The sequence below is a fragment of the Dermacentor silvarum genome, chromosome 8, assembly GCF_013339745.2.
Source record: "Dermacentor silvarum isolate Dsil-2018 chromosome 8, BIME_Dsil_1.4, whole genome shotgun sequence".
NCBI classification, from domain to species: Eukaryota; Metazoa; Arthropoda; class Arachnida; order Ixodida; family Ixodidae; genus Dermacentor; species Dermacentor silvarum.
The window spans coordinates 143876147-143897467 of record NC_051161.1 but is presented as its reverse complement, the minus strand read 5'-3'; the positions used below and the strand labels follow the sequence as shown (position 1 = coordinate 143897467).

The 21321-nt window shown below is 47.4% G+C and overlaps 4 non-coding genes across 4 annotated transcripts; 2 read left to right on the top strand and 2 right to left on the bottom strand.

Annotated features, from left to right (window-relative positions):
* Positions 1–1659: 1659 nt before the first annotated feature.
* Positions 1660–1751, top strand: Trnay-gua (transfer RNA tyrosine (anticodon GUA)). The gene is given in 2 exon segments: positions 1660–1696; positions 1716–1751. It is a non-coding gene; the product is annotated as a tRNA-Tyr (tRNA).
* A 1425-nt stretch (positions 1752–3176) lies between these two features.
* Trnaa-agc (transfer RNA alanine (anticodon AGC)) lies at positions 3177–3249 on the bottom strand. The gene has a single exon. It is a non-coding gene; the product is annotated as a tRNA-Ala (tRNA).
* Positions 3250–17554: 14305 nt separating this feature from the next.
* On the top strand, positions 17555–17646 carry Trnay-gua (transfer RNA tyrosine (anticodon GUA)). Its single transcript is given in 2 exon segments — positions 17555–17591; positions 17611–17646. It is a non-coding gene; the product is annotated as a tRNA-Tyr (tRNA).
* Positions 17647–19611: 1965 nt separating this feature from the next.
* On the bottom strand, positions 19612–19684 carry Trnaa-agc (transfer RNA alanine (anticodon AGC)). The gene has a single exon. It is a non-coding gene; the product is annotated as a tRNA-Ala (tRNA).
* Between the last annotated feature and the right edge of the window lie 1637 nt (positions 19685–21321).

Here is a 21321-nt window from a genome sequence, read left to right as displayed (position 1 = left end):
CGCACGTTACACCACTGAAGCAGTATCACCCTCCCAGTTATGACATTTAGACGCTCCGGGACGTCGCTTCTGCCGCCGGGGGATCATGCTACACGCGTGTAGTATTTGATTGTTTGAACGAGGCGCGCGGGCGCCATCACTAGAGAAAAGAAGAGGAAGAACGAGCTGGGCTCGCGCTGTGAATCTAACCGGTCAGCGTTGCAACCGCTGTTGTAAATACAACCTGTAAATAGTTGCTCGTCTTACTGACTCGTCCTTCGGGTAACACTATTTTGTCGCTGAGTCATTTTCATTTTCGCTGAGTCATGCTCATGACTATTACTTCTACCAGCATCCTGTAATGTTTCCTTCAATTAGTACCCACGTCCGAACCCATTTCAGTGGTTGTTGAGTGATATACTTTTTTTTGCTGAGTCATTGTCACTTTTGCTGATTCATAGTGATTTTTGCTGCTCATGCTCACGTCTATGATTTCTACCACCATCATTTAGTGTTCCCTTCACTTAGTGCTCACGTCCGAACCCATTTCAGTGGTTTTGGAGTGTTCAAGTCTTTCGCTGGGTCATTGTCATGACCTACATGACACGCATGTCATGACATTTTTTGCCATGACCTATATCTTATGTTTGTCATACACTCCTGTCATAATATATTAATTTTGGTACCTACCAAGTTAACGAAACGACAATGAGAGCACCGTGACTGTTTCATGACCTATATTACACGCATGTCATGATAATCATGTCATGATATATCATTTATGTTCGTGATATCCTCTTGTTATAGTATGCCAATTTTGGTACATACCAAGTTAACGAAACGACCATGAGAGCACAAAGTCGTAGGCGGCTAGATAGATAGATAGATAGATAGATAGATAGATAGATAGATAGATAGATAGATAGATAGATAGATAGATAGATAGATACGGTCAAAGTAGCAAATGCCAAGAAATGTTTCGCATTTAATATATTAGATACTTAAAAACAGCACCGGTACAAAATGGCAGGCTTACCGTACAATAATGTAACCAATCCACGCCTGTCAAAAGGAGCCAGCACGTGCTACCGGGTGTCACTGGTGTGTTCACGCGTGCTTGTTTTTAGTTTGTACATTCTTCGGATTCAGTGAAAGGTGAACTGAACCGGCGTACGTAAAAAGAAGAAACACCTGTATAGAAAAATGCTTTAAGCCTGTTCCTACCGAGTATTCTATCCGGTCTTGCCTACAAGGGGTCGTATAGACAGCGTTCCCCGATTTTAGAAACACCCCGAATGATTATCGAACGCGACGAACGAAAATCACGGATAGAGCTAGGCTACCAATTGACGGTAAGACCACTGCAATGTCGACGGCAGTGCGTGTTTCTTATTCAGAGAATGTCGGCTCTCCGCTCAACGGGCTCTACATATTTGGCCACAGTATGAATATAGCGTAACTAATGCGCTTTTTCTTTTTTTTTGCTCCCTTAAATCTGTGTAGAATTTCTTAGCGTCCCGTTAATTGCCAGCCTACGTTCAAGCCAATCTGCGTCGGTAAAAATTTCGGCGACACCGGGGAACCAGTTTCGCGCCGATCCTTATCCTCGCCTTCCTTCAATTAACTGGGTCATATCCGTCCGCAGTCAGCGCCTGCTCTTTAAGGCGCGGTGTAACCGTTCCGTCGATAGCTCAGTTGGTAGAGCGGTGGACTGTAGAGGCACCTCCAAGACAGGCATCCATAGGTCGCTGGTTCAAATCCGGCTCGACGGACATGTTTTTTTTTTTTCTATTCTTTACGATGCAAATGAACTGAGTGTTCCTTGCGATGTAGCAAGAAATGCTGACGTCGGCTCTCCTCACGCGAAAGGGTCATCACATTCACTGAGCAAAAAAACACACACACAAAAAGAGAATGACTCACTGCAAGAAGTGGTGGAGGGCGGCTTTCACTCTCACTACTTGAGGCGGACTGCCTTTAGGGATAACAACATTCCCTGTCCGACTCACTACAAATACTATCGCCACCCCCCCACGTTTGTTGTACCACTATATAATAATAAAGAGATTAAAAGGAATGACGTAACAAAAATGAACACTCATTACAAGCACAACGAACAAAATTATTCAGATACAAACATTCAGTAAAAGCGAACGTAAAATGCTTAGCGTGAACACAAATCCCAACTTAACGCAAATAACAATAAACACAATGCATAAAGCTCGCAATCATTGTTTTAATGGCAATAGGACAACCTAAAATACGAACAATACAGAACAGTTTCAAAATATTCCCACATTTGTCTTCTGCTTTGTCTAGTGAAGCCAACTTCTATCTTTTCACATCTTTCGAGCAAGGATGGCAATGTAAACCTTAACAATTTCAGTAAATAGCGCGTGCATGACCACACCCATCCACCCACCGATGTCAAGTCGCTTGAGCACTGGCTCACTCTACCACACGTGGCAACAAAACATCTCCTATGGGCTGCGTCGTCTGGCACGTGGACTAAGTGTTTGAAAATCCTAGCGACCGTCCTGGAGCCCTTGATTAGAGAATGTGCCAAATTAGTTTCTTTTTTTCTAAACAGTCGGGGATGTGGCGTCGTCATGTTGCCGTTGTACTTTCATCCTCATCTTAAAGTCCTTGTGGTTGTCGTCGTTGTTGCGTAGAATTACAGAGAACTAGCTGCACTATGTAGCGGGCGGGAGGGGGGAGTGTGGTCGAGAATTTGGCCATGATATAACCGGTGATATTTAAAAGGGAGGCCCCTTTTAAAGATATGAATTTGGAAGCGTATAACGAAGTCGCCGAATTAAATACTTTGGCAGTGAATGCGTTCGGGACGGTGGTTTCGCTGAACACTCTAATGTGTATATACAATATCTGACCGAATGCCTGAAAAAATTGTCACAATAACTTTTCATAGTGCATAAAGCATCATAATCACAGCGAATTACCACTAAGCGCGCTTATGTCCACATACTTTTACCCAAGGACACAAAAAAGCAGAAACCTTTTCTTGTGAGTGCATATAAAAGCGCCATTTTGCAGTTCACCCAGAATACGGAAAACGGAGTACATACATCGACTTTCTCACAAATGAGCATTGCGGGAGTGCGAAGAAAAAAAATCGCGAATGCAGAGAGGCGCACAACGATTTGAAGCGCTTTTATCAGAGACGAAAAAAAAAGTCGTGGAGGTGCTGGGTATCGATCCCAGTACCTCTCGCATGCTAAGCGAGCGCTCTACCATCTCAGCTACACCCCCGACACGGAGGCCCGGTAGCCGAGGCTCTACCGTATTGTGCTCTTCACGTGAAACTAGGTCAAGGAAAACCAACGAGGGAGGTGAGGGGGTTGGAGACGACCGATTGCCGCTAGAATGTCGCTTCGCATAATAAATGGACTGTCTAACGTTCGGAACACGTATTTGGATTGTGATGGGAATAAGAACATCGCCTGTCACATTGACCTAAACGGGCATGCTTGGATTCCATAAACAAAGAATTAGATGTTTAACTTGGCTCTGAAAGTGGGTGCAAAAATAACGTGTGGCGTCGCTTGATGGTGAAAGTTTAAACAGTGTCAACGAATCGGTGTACTGCCAGATAACGAAACACCAGTGCAGGGAGAGTTCTTTTGCGGGGTTATATTAACGTGTGGAAACGATTAAACCCAGCCTTCAGGGCGCGAACACCAGAAGAGAAGTAGACGGACACACGCTGGGACTAGCAACAATTTTAATGAAAGCATCCACACAGAAGTCTGCAGGGTAGCCAGAACGCGCGTGCGTCGTACATACCACGTGACAATCAAAGGAAAAAGAAAAAAAAACACTAAATGACACCTAGTAACCCCATTTTTCTAAATAAGCTATCTCTTTCTTGGACAGCGATAACGAGGAAACACTAACACATTGATTGTGATGTTTTCGGATATGGTACGCTTCAATCAGTTCTCGTTCGTAACGAGTGGTTCCCCTGCCTATAATTTGCGTGTCTTCCAAAACAGGCGCGCAGCCGCCCACTCGGCAATGAGAAGGCAGGTTTGCTCCTCCTCCTGACGTGACAGACGTTTCGTGTTCTTTTAAGCGGATATTAATGCAACGCCCCGTCTGGCCTATACACACGCGACCACACTTCAACGGTATGCGATAAACAACATTTTTGATGCAAGTTGTGAAGTTATGGCTGGTACTGCAGGCACACCTAGGTTTACGGTTTTCAATCCTAGCACATAGACTTGGCATCTTGCACGGCGCCTAAAACACAACACGAACGCCGTGCCTTCTTTTCAACAAGTATCGTTTCCACAAGTATGTACCAACAGGCCCAGCAACAGACTCTTTTATATTAACGTGTTGCCTGGAATTGTGTTTTCAGTGCTTCTGCTAAGTTTCTTTGCGTCAAAGAGTAATTTCTTTCTTATATCTACTAGAAGCTATTTCGTCTTGAAGTAGAAAAAACAGGTGATAATGATGATGATGAAACAGATGGCTGGTGAAGATATGACTAGTGAACCACTCCATTTTTCCTTATCCATATAAGTAAAATGAACAAATATTTATTGCCAAAAAAAAAGCGTGAACTGTAACGACACTAACTCATATAGCCTTTACTTGAACTAGTAGGTAACTGCTAGCAACGAAACATTAATATTTTAGCTAAATTTAATTCAAATGATCCACTGAATCCTAAAAAAGAAATAAAAACTTGAAAGCTCTAAGCAGCACTGCACTTTCATTTCGTGTTAGTCAACTTTCATCACAGAAATACAGGGTTCGAATGGTTTCATATTACAAAAGCCTCACCTAAGAGAATCTATGTACTTCAATGGTTGGCCAACATTAAAGCGATTGAGAAATCGAAGTGCGTGTTAAAGCATTTGTAATATTTTGTTAGATAAATGAAAATGTATATTTTTATGCATATAATTAATATGGTCTCTCCTATGGAGCTGGGCTTGGACCGTGCTTGACTCTGCGGCTCTTCAGTTGGGTGGGCGATGCACTGAAACTGGCCACGTCTACATTTCTGTAGCCACCATCAGTCAGCATGTCCTTCAATGCGACCCGTTGAAGACCCCATCTGTCGCATATAGCTCATGATAAACCTGCAAGGCAGGCAGCTACACTTTCGCCAACCTCGTGCATAAGGAAGAGACATAACTTGGGTCAAGGGAAGTCTCCGTAGCTTTACCAGGAGACCCAACCGAATGTTGTTAAGGTGCGCGAAAGCTAAGGTGACAAATCTGTAGGACGCCATTTGCATAACACGGTACCTCGTGAGCAAAACTAATGAACAACATGCTCACCGAAGAAACTCCTTTTGTTAGTAATTCAATCGCACAAACTGAAACTGATGAGCGGACTAAACGGTTCGCAATGCCAAGATTTTCGTGCTATCCGTAACATCAGGCTACATTCAAAGTTGGATAAGAAAATCACCACTACAGCTTAATCCCTAGTATGCATACTATTATCCCTAGTATGCTGGGGGGAGCACTTCACACTTGTCGGTCTTGTAAATCATTATATACAAAGGAAAATTCTCCTGCCCAAAACTTCATTATAAGGAAAATGAGATATTTGCTTAGGATTCACACCAACCACCGTCATTACTTAGTTTACCATAAAAGCAGTAAACACCACTCATGCCCTCTCCTTCTACGACGTGAACCTCTTCTAGTATTCCTGCTGCTGCTGTCCCGTCACCGATGCCACCCGTTATCGACCCTTTCCGACATATGGCCGGACTCAACTTTTTCGAGAACCATTGAATGCCAAGAATCCGCCATACCGTCATACTTTGCCCCTGCTGACCTTCCAAATATGCCCCCATGGGCAATCCGCCTTTTTTCACGGCCCGACGGCGCATGCGCCCGGCCCTGGCGGATTAGTCACGAAACATTTTGAAAGGGTTGCGCGCGCGGCCGTGCGGCCCCATCTCGGGGAAGCGTCCCCCGAAGAAAAAAAAAAGTGCTCGGACGCGCGCTACTGCCAACTCGTGCTGTGTACCGCGTTGAAACTGCACTGGTAGCTCGACGTCGGTGCGGTACTGAAAGCGTGCGTAGCGTAAGACTGGCTTTGGTACTGCGACGGGCTTTCTTGTCGACGGCACCGATAAAATCACCGTGCCTACCATCGTTCGACCGAACCCCGTGCGATAGGCCGTCGAAGCGATAACGCGATAGGCGCAACGCCTTTTTTGGTATATAGAAATAATAATGATCAAAGTCAGTCAAAACATGCCTACGAAGTTGAAAGGTTGAAATGCAAAAGCTGCGACCCTCTCAAGCTGTGCACATGAAGTTTGAGCTAATGTTGATCCTGGCCCGCGAAGGTTAGGCCTAGCGCCGTCAAGTAAGTGCACCCGCTACCGGCGGACCTGTACTGAAAAGTAAGCTAGGTAGGACGAAGGAAACTGCTTCTGTAGTTCAATTCTGGCCGTTAGCGATTTGAAATAAACTACTCTTCGCTTCGCCCGGCGCGTAAACAAAAATCTGCATGCGGCGGCACAGCGCTGTGCCCCACGGCTAGGCCAACATCTGTACGTTACCGTTCCCGTAGGCTGCCGCTCGTATTCGGAACGTAGATGGCCGGGTTTGTACGTGTTGGTATGCTGACACATTTCTAAAAGCAAGAAAATGATATCATGGACGGCTCTATCAAAAGCCTTTTCAAGATCAATTTGTATCATGGCCACTCGGCCCTCCTTTTCGTCACAACATTCCAGTATGGCCCTTGCAGTATGTATATTCGAAAATATTGATCTCCCTTTGATACCGCAGGTTTGATGGGGGCCCACAAGTTCTTTTATCACAGTTTGCAATCGCCTCACTAGTACTTTAGTGTAAACTTTATAGTCCGCATTTGTCAAGCTTACTGGTCTATAGGATTCAACCGACAAAAGCTTCGCTGGGTCTTTCGCTTTAGGAATTAAAATAACGAGCGATGTCCGAAAAGAAGGAGGCGCTTCCGTGCTCTCGTACATCTCACTTATCACACGGTGTAATGCTACAGCTATTTCCCTTTTAAAGCTCTTATAGAAAGCCCCTCCGAGACCATCAAGCCCTGGTGACTTGCCGGGACGGAGATCGTCAATCGCATCCTCAACTTCCGAAAGGCCTATTGGTTTCTCGAGCGCTTCACAGACTTCATCTGATACTGTTGGAATTAAGGACAAGAATTGAGTATAAAAACGTTCGATATCACAGGTCTTTTTCCCCAACAGACTTTCATAATAAGGCTGAAATGCGTGCTCTATCATTCCAACATCATTAGTGACTTCCCCTTGATATCTTATTTCCCTAATTTCTTTGGCAGCCGCGTGTTTTTTCTCATCGCACATTGCTCGCTTGGTTGGCGTCTCTCCCATCCATAAATGCTCTGCCCGTGTCGTTAATACCGCTCCCTTGGACTTCTCTTCATCCATAACTTCAAGCTCAGATTTAACTTGTTTGATTTCTTTCGTAACTAATCCAGGCGAAGAGCTTTCTGCGCAGAGCATGTATTTTAAACTGAGGTGCAATTCCTTTTTACGTTCTTTTTCTTTATGCTGGACTACACAAGCTCTCTCAATTGCGGTAAATTTAACTTCTGTCTTGAAGAGTTCCCATTCTGCAATGAAACACGCTGACGTAGTAGTGCTGAGCAAATTTTCGAGCTTATCTTGAACTGCTTTTCTAAAAACTTCATCTTGCAAAAGCTTATCATTTAGCTTCCATAAATCCCAGTTGAATTTTGATGCCCTTTGTTTCTTTCCTATCGTTGACATAACCAGGCAATGATCGCTAAAGCTAACATGTATCACTTGATAATTTGAGAATAAAGGTACAAAGATTAATGGAGCAGAAATTCTGTCTAAGCTGCTATGACATTCACCTTGGTAGTGCGTATACACGGCGTGATTTTCACTTGACAACACATAACCAATGTCTTCAAGGTCTTGCTCCCTGACAATCGAACTTAAAAGCAAGGCACTATTATCGCGAACGCTAGGCAACTTAGATGTATCTTCTGGAAAGCAAACACAGTTAAAATCACCCAGTAAAATGACATGCCTTTCATAATTTATGTGCTGCTGAACTTGACCAAAAAAGACTTCCCGCTCCCGTGCTACGTTAGGAGCGTGCACGCATATGGCCCTCTAAGGCATCTCTGAAAAAGTAAAATCACAGAGAACCAATCGACCATCCTCGGATGACGTGACCGCTTCTACCACGGCAATGCTGCTACGCAAGAAAATAAGACAGCCCCCAGACCTACCCACCACATGACACACGCATACGCTATATCTGGGGCGGAAAATGTTAACCATTCGCTCCGTCTGTTCATCACTCCCAATTTTTGTTTCTTGAATGGCCAATACGTCAAAATTATTTGCAACAATGATACGATTAACTTGACATTGCCTTCTACGCGCGCCTAGTCCACGCACGTTCAACGTCGCGACACAAAGACCATTCGAAATGCTGGCTGCCATTTTAAAGACAAGATAATCTACACCATGCACTTACCACACATCGTCCGTCTCACATCTCCTGTTTCATTGACACGGTGGTCTAGCCAGGCGGACCATGGTTTTCGGGGCTTTAAACAGCAATGACGACGGCCAAAGCACATCCCACCCACAAACCCTAGTCCCCAAACCACAACACTCTTGCTCTCCTAGAAACGCCTCCGCGTTAGCGGAGGCGTAGGGGTTGTAGTGCGGCGTTTGGCTTGAACGCCGGGCTTGGGCTTGAACGCCGGTCGGCGTCCGGGTGGAGCCTTCGGAGGAGGCTCGTCACTACTCCCTTTCTCTTGATCCTTTTCTTCCTGCTCATTCGTCTCCTCATGAAGCCTCTTAGCAGGCGCACTGCAAGACGCAGGCATCACGGTGTCGTAAGTGTCCTGCGTTTCCCCGGTCGTCGCTTCTGCTAAGGTGCAAGTTTCCTTGGCGTCTTTATTCTCGATCTCAACCGAGGAATTTGGCTCTGCCGTGTCATCCCATGGGTCTTTCCCGCCGTCCGATGGCTTGGCCTCGTCAGCAGGTGTTGCCTTCTTCAGAGGCGTCAACACCGAGGGCTGGACATCACTCCCTTTACCAGCGGCTTCCACTACGTCTACCAAGTCCATCAGGTGATCAGTCGCGTCCTCTTTCAATGCCGGGCCTGTCACTGTTGCGTAGGTTCGCACGCACTGAGTCTCGTCGTAGCCGTAACGACGACAAAGCCCGCAGCGTGGTACGCGGCACTCGCGTCGCATATGCCCGATGGCCCGACATCGGAGGCAGAGAGGAGCTCTGCCTGGGACGTGCACGAGCGCGACATCTTCCGCTACTCGCAGCTGGTGGGGCAAGTCTTCAGTGGTGACGCCAGCCTTCAGCTTCAGTGTCACGGAACGGGTGGTTGACCCTTTGTCAACGCATCCTTGGACCCGCCACTTGTCCCTGGTGATTTCAGTCACTTTCCCAAAAGGTGACAAAGCAGTACGAACGTCTTCGTCGGGTACTCCGTGAAGAAGCCAGTAGAGCTTGAGTCGGAAGCCACGGTCGCACGGGTCGACGACCACACAACAGTGGTCCTTGACATCAAAAGCGTCTGCAGCAAGAATCTTCTTTTTCCCTTCTTCGTCCTTGAAAGTCACCGCCCAGAGATGGTTCATCTGATATGCACCCAGGGCAACCACTTCCGGCATGAGCGACAGTCGTATAAGAGCGTCGCGAAAATGTTCCACCTTGTAAGGCCTTGCCTTGACATCCCCGTGCAAAAAAACTGTGTGCAAAACGGACGCACCTGTTGGCAATGATGGCAAAATTAGTTGGTAGTCCTGGCCTGGTTTTTCAGTTGACCTGATACCGCGGCCCTGCCGGGCCGCTGAAACCGCTCCTTCGGAGCTCATGCTACGCACGACCGTTCACCACGGACGCAAGAAAGCAACGACTACGCCACGAAGCGCACATGGACACACGCACCACGATGACAATAAATACCCAACATTAACGAAAGACTGCGCGTTTATAACGCGTTTGTGGTAGCGCGTTACGGCCCGTGTAAGAAGCTGTGGCCTCTCCGCCTTACCCCCGTATTCATAAACGCTCCTCGACTTGAACTTGACTTGCCACCGCCTTGGGCAGCGCGTTCGAAACGCGTTGAAGGCGGTGGCAAGTCAAGTTCAAGTCGAGGAGCGTTTATGAATACGGGGGTTATACTCTCTCAGCAGTCATGTGATGGCGTCGGCAAACGCGGTGCACGTTCCGGCATGTGTAAACGGCTGCGTAAGACGCTGTGGCCTCTCCCTCTTACTAGAGAGTACTGCACGTTTCTAACGCGTTTGTGCTAGCCTCCCCTTAAGCGGGAGATGGTGCAATTATAATGAAGGGCGCTGTTATAAAATAGGAATGACGTCACATATGGCGCGTGTCATTGGTGGAAGTCAATCGTTCGATTTAGTGCGGCGAGACTGGGCGAATTACACGGAAGATTCACGGTTTACCGATGATTCCCTCCGGAGCTTCGCCCACTCATCATCATTCACCCCGTGGATATGCGGTGTTTTTTTCCTTCCCCACGTCCGAACCCATTTCAGTGTTTTTCAGCGTTAATGATTTTTTCGTTGAGTCATTGGCGTTTTTTCTGAGTCATGCTCATGACCATGACTTCAACCATCATCCTGTAGTGTTTACTTCACTTGTACCGACGTCCGAACCCATTCCAGTGGTTTTTGAGTGTTAATATTTTGTCGCTGAGTCATTGTCATTTGTGCTGAGTCATGCTCATGACTATGACTCCTACAAGCATTCTGTAGTGTTTCCTTCACTTAGTACCCACATCAGAACCCATTTCAGCGGCTTTTGAGTGTTCATATTGCTACTCGCGTGTAGTATTTGATTGTTTGATCGAGGCGCGCGGGCGCCCTCACTGGAGAAAAGAAGAGGAAGAACGAGCTGGGCTCGCGCTGTGAATCTAACCGGTCAGCGCTGCAACCGCTGTTGTAAATACAACCTGTAAATAGTTGCTTGTAATAATGACTCGTCCTTAGCGTAACATTGTAGTGGAGGTGGAACGTTCCCCGTCCTCGCCACGGAGCTCCGAAGCGGCCGCACCGTCGTCTTCTCAGCCATGGCTTTCGATGGAAACACCCCGTCGCCACCTACACCTGAGACGCCAACCACAATGTACGTTACGCTTCCTAGTCTCCGTGATCCTGGGACATTCTCCGCCCAAAATGGCGTTCACGTCGACGACTGGCTCAGCATGTATGAGCGTGTTAGCCGAAGCCACCACTGGGACCCTACCATTTTGCTTGCCAATGTGTTCTTTTATCTGGACGGGAAACCACGTGTCTGGTTTCACACCCATGAGGTTGAGCTATCCAGCTGGGACACTTTCAAAGAGAGGCTTCGCGACCTATTTGGCAACCCGTCAGGTCGCCAACAGGCTGCCGGAAAAGAGCTTGCTAGTCGTGTCCAGTCGCCGACAGAATTGTATGTCTCCTACATACAGGAAGTGCTCGCGCTTTGCCGGAAAGTCGCCGAGCACATGACCGAGGTTTACAAAGTGGGCCATATCCTAAAGGACATCGCGGACGACGCCTTCAATTTGCACGTCTATAACGACGTTTCTACTGTCGACGCCATCGTCAAAGAATGCCGCCGCTTCGGGGCAGCCACATGCCGCCGCGTCGTCCCACAGTTTTCCCGGCTTCCAAACAACCCTGCCACGTCCTCTTGCTTCTCTCTTCCTGCCACACGACCATTTCAAGAGAACGTCACGCGTATCGTTCGCCATGAGATTGAAGCGGCGAGTCCGGTCCCCCTTCATCCACGACCCCTCGCCGGTATCTTTGACCCTGCGGCCCCTACTATTTCCGTTATACAAGCAGTTGTGCGGCAAGAAATTGCAAAGCTTGGCATCCCTACCGCATGCTCTGTCTCCCGACCTGATTCGGCACCCATTGCTATGTCCACAACCTTTAATGACCAGTATTTCGCTCCCAGACCACGCAATCCTGCTGAATGGTGAACACCAGACGACAAACCGATTTGCTTCCGCTGCCACCGAGTTGCTCACGTATCGCTCCACTGCGGCACCACCTGGATGCCGCCGTACTGGAGCTCATTCCCTGCTCCTCGCCCATTCGCCGACGCTCGCCGTTACTCACCTCGCCATCCCTACCCTACTTCTGATGCCCCTGACAGCCGCTTCTCCGGGCGATCGCCGTCGCCTCAACGCCGTCGCTCCCGGTCACCCCAACCTCGCCGCTTTTCGTCGCCAAACCGCCGGACGGAAAACTAGGCCATGCAGCTCCTGGTGGTAGTGCTGCATCACGTCCGTCCTGTCAAAATCCTCCGTTGACGCTCCTCACGAACGCGAACCTAATTGAAGTAGACGTAGATGGTGTTCCGTTCAAGGCATTGATTGATACTGGAGCCCAAGTGTCCATAATGAGCGCTAACCTTTGTCGTCGCCTCAAAAATGTTCTTACGCCTGCCATCACTCGAGCCGTACACGTCGCCAATGGCGCCACTGTTGCCGTCAGTGGTATGTGCACTGCTCGCGTTGGAATTGCTGGCCGCCAGGTTCCAGTCCTGTTCACCGTGCAGACGAGTTGCCCATATGACCTAATCTTCGGGCTCGACTTTCTGACGACGCATTCTGCCCTCATCGACTGTTCCACCGGTACGCTGTGCCTCGAGCTTCGTCTTCTTTCCGACGTTCGCCCCGAAAAATCAAACACCCTCTCCACTACAGCGTTTGTTCGGTTACCTCCAAAACCCCTAACCTTCGTCGAATTGGCCTCAATGGCAACCGTGCCTGATGGCGACTATGTCGTCGCACCTATTCGTGATGTCCTGTTGGCGCGCGACATCTCTGTGCCACACTCCGTCGTTACCCTTGCCGCTAATCGGATGTTTCTGCCCGTTATCAATTTTGGGTTGACGAAGCAAGTGTTACCTGAAGGCATAGCGGTGGCCACGCTCCGGTCAGTGACAGACGACCACGTCACTGCTTTTGTATCCGACGCGTCTCTAGATCCTTCTGATTACCCGCAGGATGCCTTGAACCTCGACGGCCCATTACGTCCCATGGTCGCTCCGGACCCCGCCCCTGACCAAGCCGCCGCACTATATCGCCTTTTGCTTTCCTACCGCGACATATTTGACACTGACAATCGCCCACTTGGTCAGACGTCCCTTCTTAAGCATCGGATAAACACTGCTGATGCTGTTCCAATTCACCGCCGACCATATCGCGTGTACACGGCAGAGCGGCTAGTTATTCAGCCGGAAGTAACAAGATGCTCGCCGAAGGCATTGTTGAGCCCTCGTCGAGTCCTTGGGCGCCGCCGGTCGTGCTCGTCAAAAATAACTATGGCGCGTGGCGTTTATGCGTTGATTACCGCCACCTAAACCGAATCGCTAAAAAGGACGTTTATCCTTTACCACGAATTGACGACGCTCTTCTCTTCACGGTGCCAAATACTTTTCGTCGATTGACCTTCGATCTGGTTATTGGCAGATTTCCGTCGATGAGCAAGACCAAGAAAAGACCGCTTTCGTCCCTCCAGATGGCCTCTACCAATTTAAGGTTATGCCGTTCGGTTTATGCAATGCCCCCGCCACGCTCGAATGGATAAAGGACTCTCTGCTTCAAGGTTTCAAATGGTCAACTTGCCTTCGTTACCTCGACGACGTCCTTGTGTTTTCTCCTACATTTGAGACGCACCTTGAGCGCGTCGCAGCTATCCTTGACGTCTTCCGCAAGGCTGGGCTCCAATTAAACTGATCGAAGTGTCACTTCGGGCGCCGACAGATTACAGTGCTCGGCCATCTACTCGATGCTTCCGGAGTACGACCCGACCCGGAGAAGGTTCGAGCAGTAACAGCTTTTCCTGTACCTCTGTCTGTCAAAGACGTCCGGAGTTTTGTGGGGCTCTGTTCTTATTTCAGACGGTTCGTGAAAGATTTCGCAGCAATCGCTCGACCACTCACTATACTTCTCAAGAAAGACGTGCTTTTTACGTGGGATTCCCCTCCGGCTGCCGCATTTTTACGCCTTATCACGATTCTGACCAGTCCACCGATCTTGGCCCACTTTGACTCGTCCGCACCTACAGAGGTCCGAACCGATGTCAGTGGTTATGGGATCGGCGCCGTCTTTGCGCAACGCCAACACGGCCACGACCGTGTTATAGCCTACGCTAGCCGGCTCCTGACAACTGCAGAACGCAACTATTCGATTACCGAGCGCGAATGTCTTGCTCTCGTCTGAGCTGATTCAAAGTTCCGCCCATATTTATATGGCAAGCCCTTCTCAGTAATCACAGACCATCATGCGTTGTGTTGACTTTCGTCGCTCAAGGGTCCTAATGGCCGGCTCGGTCGTTTGGCCCTCTGACTACAAGAATAACCCTACACAGTGGCGTACAAGCCAGGGCGCCAACACCAGGTCGCAGATTACCTCTCTCGCTACCCAGTCGAAGACCCGACCTCTACGTCTGAGCCTGACAACGACGCCTGCCTTTTCTTTGTTTTTTCACTGGTCCATGTCACGGACGACCAGCGCCGTGACCCGTCCTTGTGTATCATCATTGACCGCCTGGAATCGCCACTTGCCGACAGTTCCCTTCGCTTATTCACACTTCAAGATGGCGTACTCTACCACCACAACGTTCACCCCGACGGCCCAGCGTTACTCCTTGTGATCCCTAAACACCGTCGCTCGGCTGTTCTCCACGAACTTCACGACCTCCCCACTGCCGGTCACCTCGGTGTGTCACGTACCTACGACCGGATCCGCCGACGTTTCTTTTGGCCAGGGCTTGCTCGCTCCGTTCGAAGATACGTAGCTGCGAGTGAGAAATGCCAGCGACGCAGGACACCGTCGACGCTCCCTGCTGGTTACCTTCAACAAATCGACATTCCCGCGGAGCCATTCTTTCGGGTTGGTTTAGCTTTACTTGGTTCTTTTCCTCTTTCTACCTCTGGGAACAGGTGGATCGCTGTGGCTACGGATTACGCCACGCGCTACGCCATCACCCGGGCTCTCCCTGCAAGCTGCGCCACAGATGTTGCCGATTTTCTTTTACGCGACGTGATTTTTTTTTACATGGAGCTCCACGACAACTTCTGACAGACCGTGGCCGGACATTCCTGTCAAAAGACATGCTCGCGAAGTATGTCTCTTCAAACCACACTGACTGGGACCTCGCTCTACCATTTGTCACCTTTGCGTATAATTCCTCACGCCACGATCCAGCCGGTTATTACCCATTTTTCCATCTATTCGGCCGAGAACTAGCACTGCCCCTCGACACAACCCTCCCTGTTTACGCGGTACCCACGAGTGAATTTGCATTTGATGCCGTCGCCCCCGCTGCCCACGCAAGGAAAATTGCCCGTGGCCGCCTTCTGAACTTCCGAGAGAGTCAAAGGCGTTTGTACGACCGGCGACACCGAGACGTGCACTTCCCGCATGGTTCTTTGGTGCTTCTATGGTCTCCATCGCGTCAGGTTGGCCTGTCAGAAAAACTGCTTTCTCGTTACACAGGCCCCTACCGAGTGCTTCGTGCAGTGACTCCCGTCCCCTACGAGATCGCCCCTGACGGGGGCATCTGCTTCCCAGTTCAGCGATATCGTGCACGTTAGACGACTGAAGCAGTATCACCCTGCCAGTTATGACATTTAGACGCTCCGGGACGTCGCTTCTGCCGCCGGGGGATCATGCTACACGCGTGTAGTATTTGATTGTTTGAACGAGGCGCGCGGGCGCCATCACTAGAGAAAAGAAGAGGAAGAACGAGCTGGGCTCGCGCTGTGAATCTAACCGGTCAGCGTTGCAACCGCTGTTGCAAATGCAACCTGTGAATAGTTGCTCGTCTTATTGACTCGTCCTTCGGGTAACACTATTTTGTCGCTGAGTCATTTTCATTTTCGCTGAGTCATGCTCATGACTATTACTTCTACCAGCATCCTGTAATGTTTCCTTCACTTAGTACCCACGTCCGAACCCATTTCAGTGGTTGTTGAGTGATATACTTTTTTTTGCTGAGTCATTGTCACTTTTGCTGATTCATAGTGATTTTTGCTGAGTCATGCTCACGACTATGATTTCTACCGCCATCATTTAGTGTTCCCTTCCCTTAGTGCTCATGTCCGAACCCATTTCAGTGGTTTTGGTGTGTTCAAGTTTTTCGCTGTATCATTGTCATGACCTACATGACACGCATGTCATGACATTTTTGTCACGACCTATCACTTATGTTTGTCATACACTCCTGTCATAATATGTTAATTTTGGTATCTACCAAGTTAACGAAACGACAATGAGAGCACCGAGACGTAGGTGGCTGTTTGATGACCTATATTACACGCATGTCATGATAATCATGTCATGATATATCATTTATGTTCGTGATATACTCTTGTTATAGTATGCCAGTTTTGGTACATATCAAGTTAACGAAACGACCATTAGAGCACAAAGTCGTAGGCGTCTAGATAGATAGATAGATAGATAGATAGATAGATAGATAGATAGATAGATAGATACGGTCAAAGTAGCAAATGCCAAAAAATCATCATCACCATCATCATCATCATCATCATCATCAGCCTATACTTATGTCCACTGCAGGATGGAGGCCTCTCCCTGCGATATCCAATTACCCCTGTCTTGCGCTAGCGTATTCCAACTTGCGCCTGCGAATTTCCTAACCTCATCATCACTCCTGACTTTCTGCCGTCCTCGACTGCGCTTCCCTTCTCTTGGTGTCCATTCTGTAACCCTAATGGTCCACCGGTTATCCATCCTATGCATTACATGGCCTGCCCGGCTCCATTACATGGCCTGCCCAGCTCCATTACATGGCCTGCCCAGCACCATATTAAATTCTTCGCATTTAATATATTAGATACTTAAAAACAGCACCGGCACCAAATGGCAGGCTTACCGTAAAGTAATATAACCACGACACGCCTGTCAAAAGGAGCCAGGACGTGCTACCGGGCGTCACTGGTGTGTTCACGCGTTCTTGTTTTTAGTTTTGTACATTCTTCGGATTCAGTGAAAGGTGAACTGAACCGGCGTACGCAAAGAGAAGAAACACCTGTATAGAAAAATGCTTTAAGCCTGTTCCTACCGAGTATTCTATCCGGTCTTGCCTACAAGGGGTCGTATAGACAGCGTTCCCCGATTTTAGAAACACCCCGAATGATTATCGAACGCGACGAACGAAAATCACGGATAGAGCTAGGCTACCAATTGACGGTAAGACCACTGCAATGTCGACGGCAGTGCGTGTTTCTTATTCAGAGAATGTCGGCTCTCCGCTCAACGGGCTCTACATATTTGGCCACAGTATGAATATAGCGTAACTAATGCGCTTTTTTTGGTCCCTTAAATCTGTGTAGAATTTCTTAGCGTCCCGTTAATTGCCAGCCTACGTTCAAGCCAATCTGCGCTTGGCAAAAAATTCGGCGACACCGGTGAACCAGTTTCGCGCTGATACTCAGCCACGCTCTCCTTTAGTTATCTGGGTCATACCGTCCGCAGTCAGCGCCTGCTCTTTAAGGCGCGGTGTAACCGTTCCGTCGATAGCTCAGTTGGTAGAGCGGTGGACTGTAGAGGCACCTCCAAGACAGGCATCCATAGGTCGCTGGTTCAAATCCGGCTCGACGGATGGTTTTTTTTTTCTATTCTTTACGATGCAAATGAACTGAGTGTTCCTTGCGATGTAGCAAGAAATGCTGACGTCGGCTCTCCTCACGGGAAAGGGTCATCACATTCACCCAGCAAAAAAACACACATAAAAAGAGAATGACTCACTGCAAGAAGTGGTGGAGGGCGGCTTTCACTTTCACTACTTGAGGCGGACTGCCTTTAGTGATAACAACATTCCCTGTACGACTCACTACAAATACTACCGCCACCCCCCCCCCCCCTATACCCGCTTATTAATCGCAGTGTGGAGGCTCTGCCCGCACTCATGGAAAGCGCCACCACAAAGTCTATTTATTTATTTATTTATTTATTTATTTATTTATTTATTTATTTATTTATTTATTTATTTACGTACTTATTTATTTATTTTTTATTTATTGTTTATTTATTTATTTATTTATTTATTTATTTATTTATTAACAACAGCCGTAAGAGTTCCCTCAGGCGCAAAGCTGTTGCAAACCACTTGAGAGTGCTTGAAGGCCCGTGTACATGACCGCGGTTTTACAGACCAGATGTGCATAAATGTATGAACTGAGTGTTCCTTGCGATGTAGCAAGAAATTCTGACGTCGGCTCTCCTCACGCGAAAGGGTCATCACATTCACCGAGCAAAAAAACACACATAAAAAGAGAATGACTCACTGCAAGAAGTGATGGAGGGCGGCTTTCACTCTCACTACTTGAGGCGGACTGCCTGTAGGGATAACAACATTCTCTGTCCGACTCACTACAAATACTACCGCCACCCCCCCACGTTTGTTGTAGCACTATACAATAATAAAGAGATTAAAAAGAATGACGTAACAAAAATGAACACTCATTACAAGCACAACGAAAAAAATTATTCAGATACAAACATTCAGTAAAAGCGAACGTAAAATGCTTAGCGTGAACACAAATCCCAACTTAGCGCAAATAACAATAAACACAATGCATAAAGCTCGCAATCATTATTTTAATGGCAATAGGACCACCTAAAATACGAACAATACAGAACAGTTTCAAAATATTCCCACATTTGTCTTCTGCTTTGTCTAGTGAAGCCAACTTCTCTCTTTTCACATCTTTCGAGCAAGGATGGTAATGTAAACCTTAACAATTTCAGTAAATAGCGCGTGCATGACCACACCCATCCACCCACCGATGTCAAGTCGCTTGAGCACTGGCTCACTCTACCACACGTGGCAACAAAACATCTCCTATGGGCTGCGTCGTCTGGCACGTGGACTAAGTGTTTGAAAATCCTAGCGACCGTCCTGGAGCCCTTGATTAGAGAATGTGCCAAATTAGTTTCTTTTTTTTCTAAACAGTCGGGGATGTGGCGTCGTCATGTTGCCGTTGTACTTTCATCCTCATCTTAAAGTCCTTGTGGTTGTCGTCGTTGTTGCGTAGAATTACAGAGCACTAGCTGCACTATGTAGCGGGCGGGAGGGGGGAGTGTGGTCTAGAATTTGGCCATGATATAACCGGTGATATTTAAAGGGAGGCCCCTTTTAAAGATATGAATTTGGAAGCGTATAACGAAGTCGCCGAATTAAATACTTTGGCAGTGAATGCGTTCGGGACGGTGGTTTCGCTGAACACTCTAATGCGTATATACAATATCTGACCGAATGCCTGAAAAAATTGTCACGATAACTTTTCAGAGTGCATAAAGCATCATAATCACAGCGAATTACCACTAAGCGCGCTTATGTCCACGTTACTTTTACCCAAGGACACAAAAAAGCAGAAACCTTTTCTTGTGAGTGCATATAAAAGCGCCATTTTGCAGTTCACCCAGAATACGGAAAACGGAGTGCCTACATCGACTTTCTCACAAATGAGCATTGCGGGAGTGCGAAGAAAAAAAATCGGGAATGCAGAGAGGCGCACAGCGATTTGAAGCGCTTTTATAAGAGGCGAAAAAAAAAGAAAAGTCGTGGAGGTGCTGGGTATCGATCCCAGTACCTCTCGCATGCTAAGCGAGCGCTCTACCATCTGAGCTACACCCCCGACACGGTGGCCCGGTAGCCGAGGCGCTACCGTACTGTGCTCTTTGCGTGAAACTATGCCGACGGAAACCGAACGAGAGAGGTGAGGGCGTGGCGACGACCGCTTGCCACAAGAATCTCGCTTCGCATTATAAACGGCCTGTCTACCGTTCGGAACACGTCTTTGGATTGTGGTGGGAATGAGAACATCGCATGTCACATTGACCTAAACGGGCATGCTTGTATTCCATAAACAAAGAATTAGATGTTTAACTTGGCTCTGAAAGTGGGTGCAAAAATAACGTGTGGCGTCGCATGATGGTGAAAGTTGAAACAGTGTCAACGAATCGGTGTACTGCCAGATAGCCAAACACCAGTGCAGGGAGAGTTCTTTTGCGGGGTTATATTAACGTATTGCCTGGAATTGTGTTCTCAGTGCTTCTGCTAAGTTTCTTTGCGTCAAAGAGTAATTTCTTTCTTATATCTACTGGAAGTTATTTCGTCTTGAAGTGGAAATAAACAGGTGATAATGATGATTACGAAACTGATGACTGGTGAAGATATGACTAGTGAACCACTCCATTTTTCCTTATCCATATAAGTCAAATGAACAAATATTTAATGCAAAAAAAGCGTGAACTGTAACGACACTCACTCATATAGCCTTTACTTGAACTAGTAGGTAACTGCTAGCAATGAAACATGAGTATTTTTTATCTAAATTTAATTCGAATGACCCACTGAATCCTAAAAAAGAAAAAAAAAACACTTGAAAGCTCTAAGCAGCACTGCACTTTCATTTCGTGTTAGTCAACTTTCATCACAGAAGTACAGGGTTCGAATGGTTTCATATTACAAAAGCCTCACCTAAGAGATTTGTGTACTTGAATGGTTGGCCAACATTAAAAATCGAAGTGCGTGTTAAAGCATTGTAGTATTTTGTTAAATAAATGAAAATGTATATTTTTATGTATATAATTATTTTGGTCTCTCCTATGGAGCTGGGCATGGAGCGTGCTTGACTCTGTGGCTCTTGCGTTGGGTGGGCGATGCACTGAAACTGGCCATGTCCACATATTTGTAGCCACCACCAGTCAGCATGTCCTTCAATGCGAACCGTTGAAGACCCTATCTGTCGCATATAGCTCATTATAAACCTGCAAGGCAGGCAGCTACACTTTCGCCAACCTCGTGCATAAGGAAAAGACATAACTTGGGTCAAGGGAAGTCTCCGTAGCTTTACCAGGAGACCCAACCGAATGTTGTTAAGGTGCGCGAAAGCTAAGGTGACAAATCTGTAGGACGCCATTTGCATAACACGGTACTTCGTGAGCAAAACTAATGAACAACATGCTCACCGAAGAAACTCCTTTTGTTAGTAATTCCATCGCACAAACTGAAACTAATGAGCGGACTAAAAGGTTCGCAATGCCAAGATTTTCGTGCTATCCGTAACATCAGGCTACATTCAAAGTTGGATAAGAAAATCACCACTACAGCTGAATCCCTAGTATGCATACTATTGCTCGGGGGAGCACTTCACACTTGTCGGTCTTGTAAATCATTTTCTACAATGAAAAATTCTCCTGCCCAAAACTTTATTATAAGGAAAATGAGATATTTGCTTGGGATTCACGCCCATTCGTTCAAACCACCACC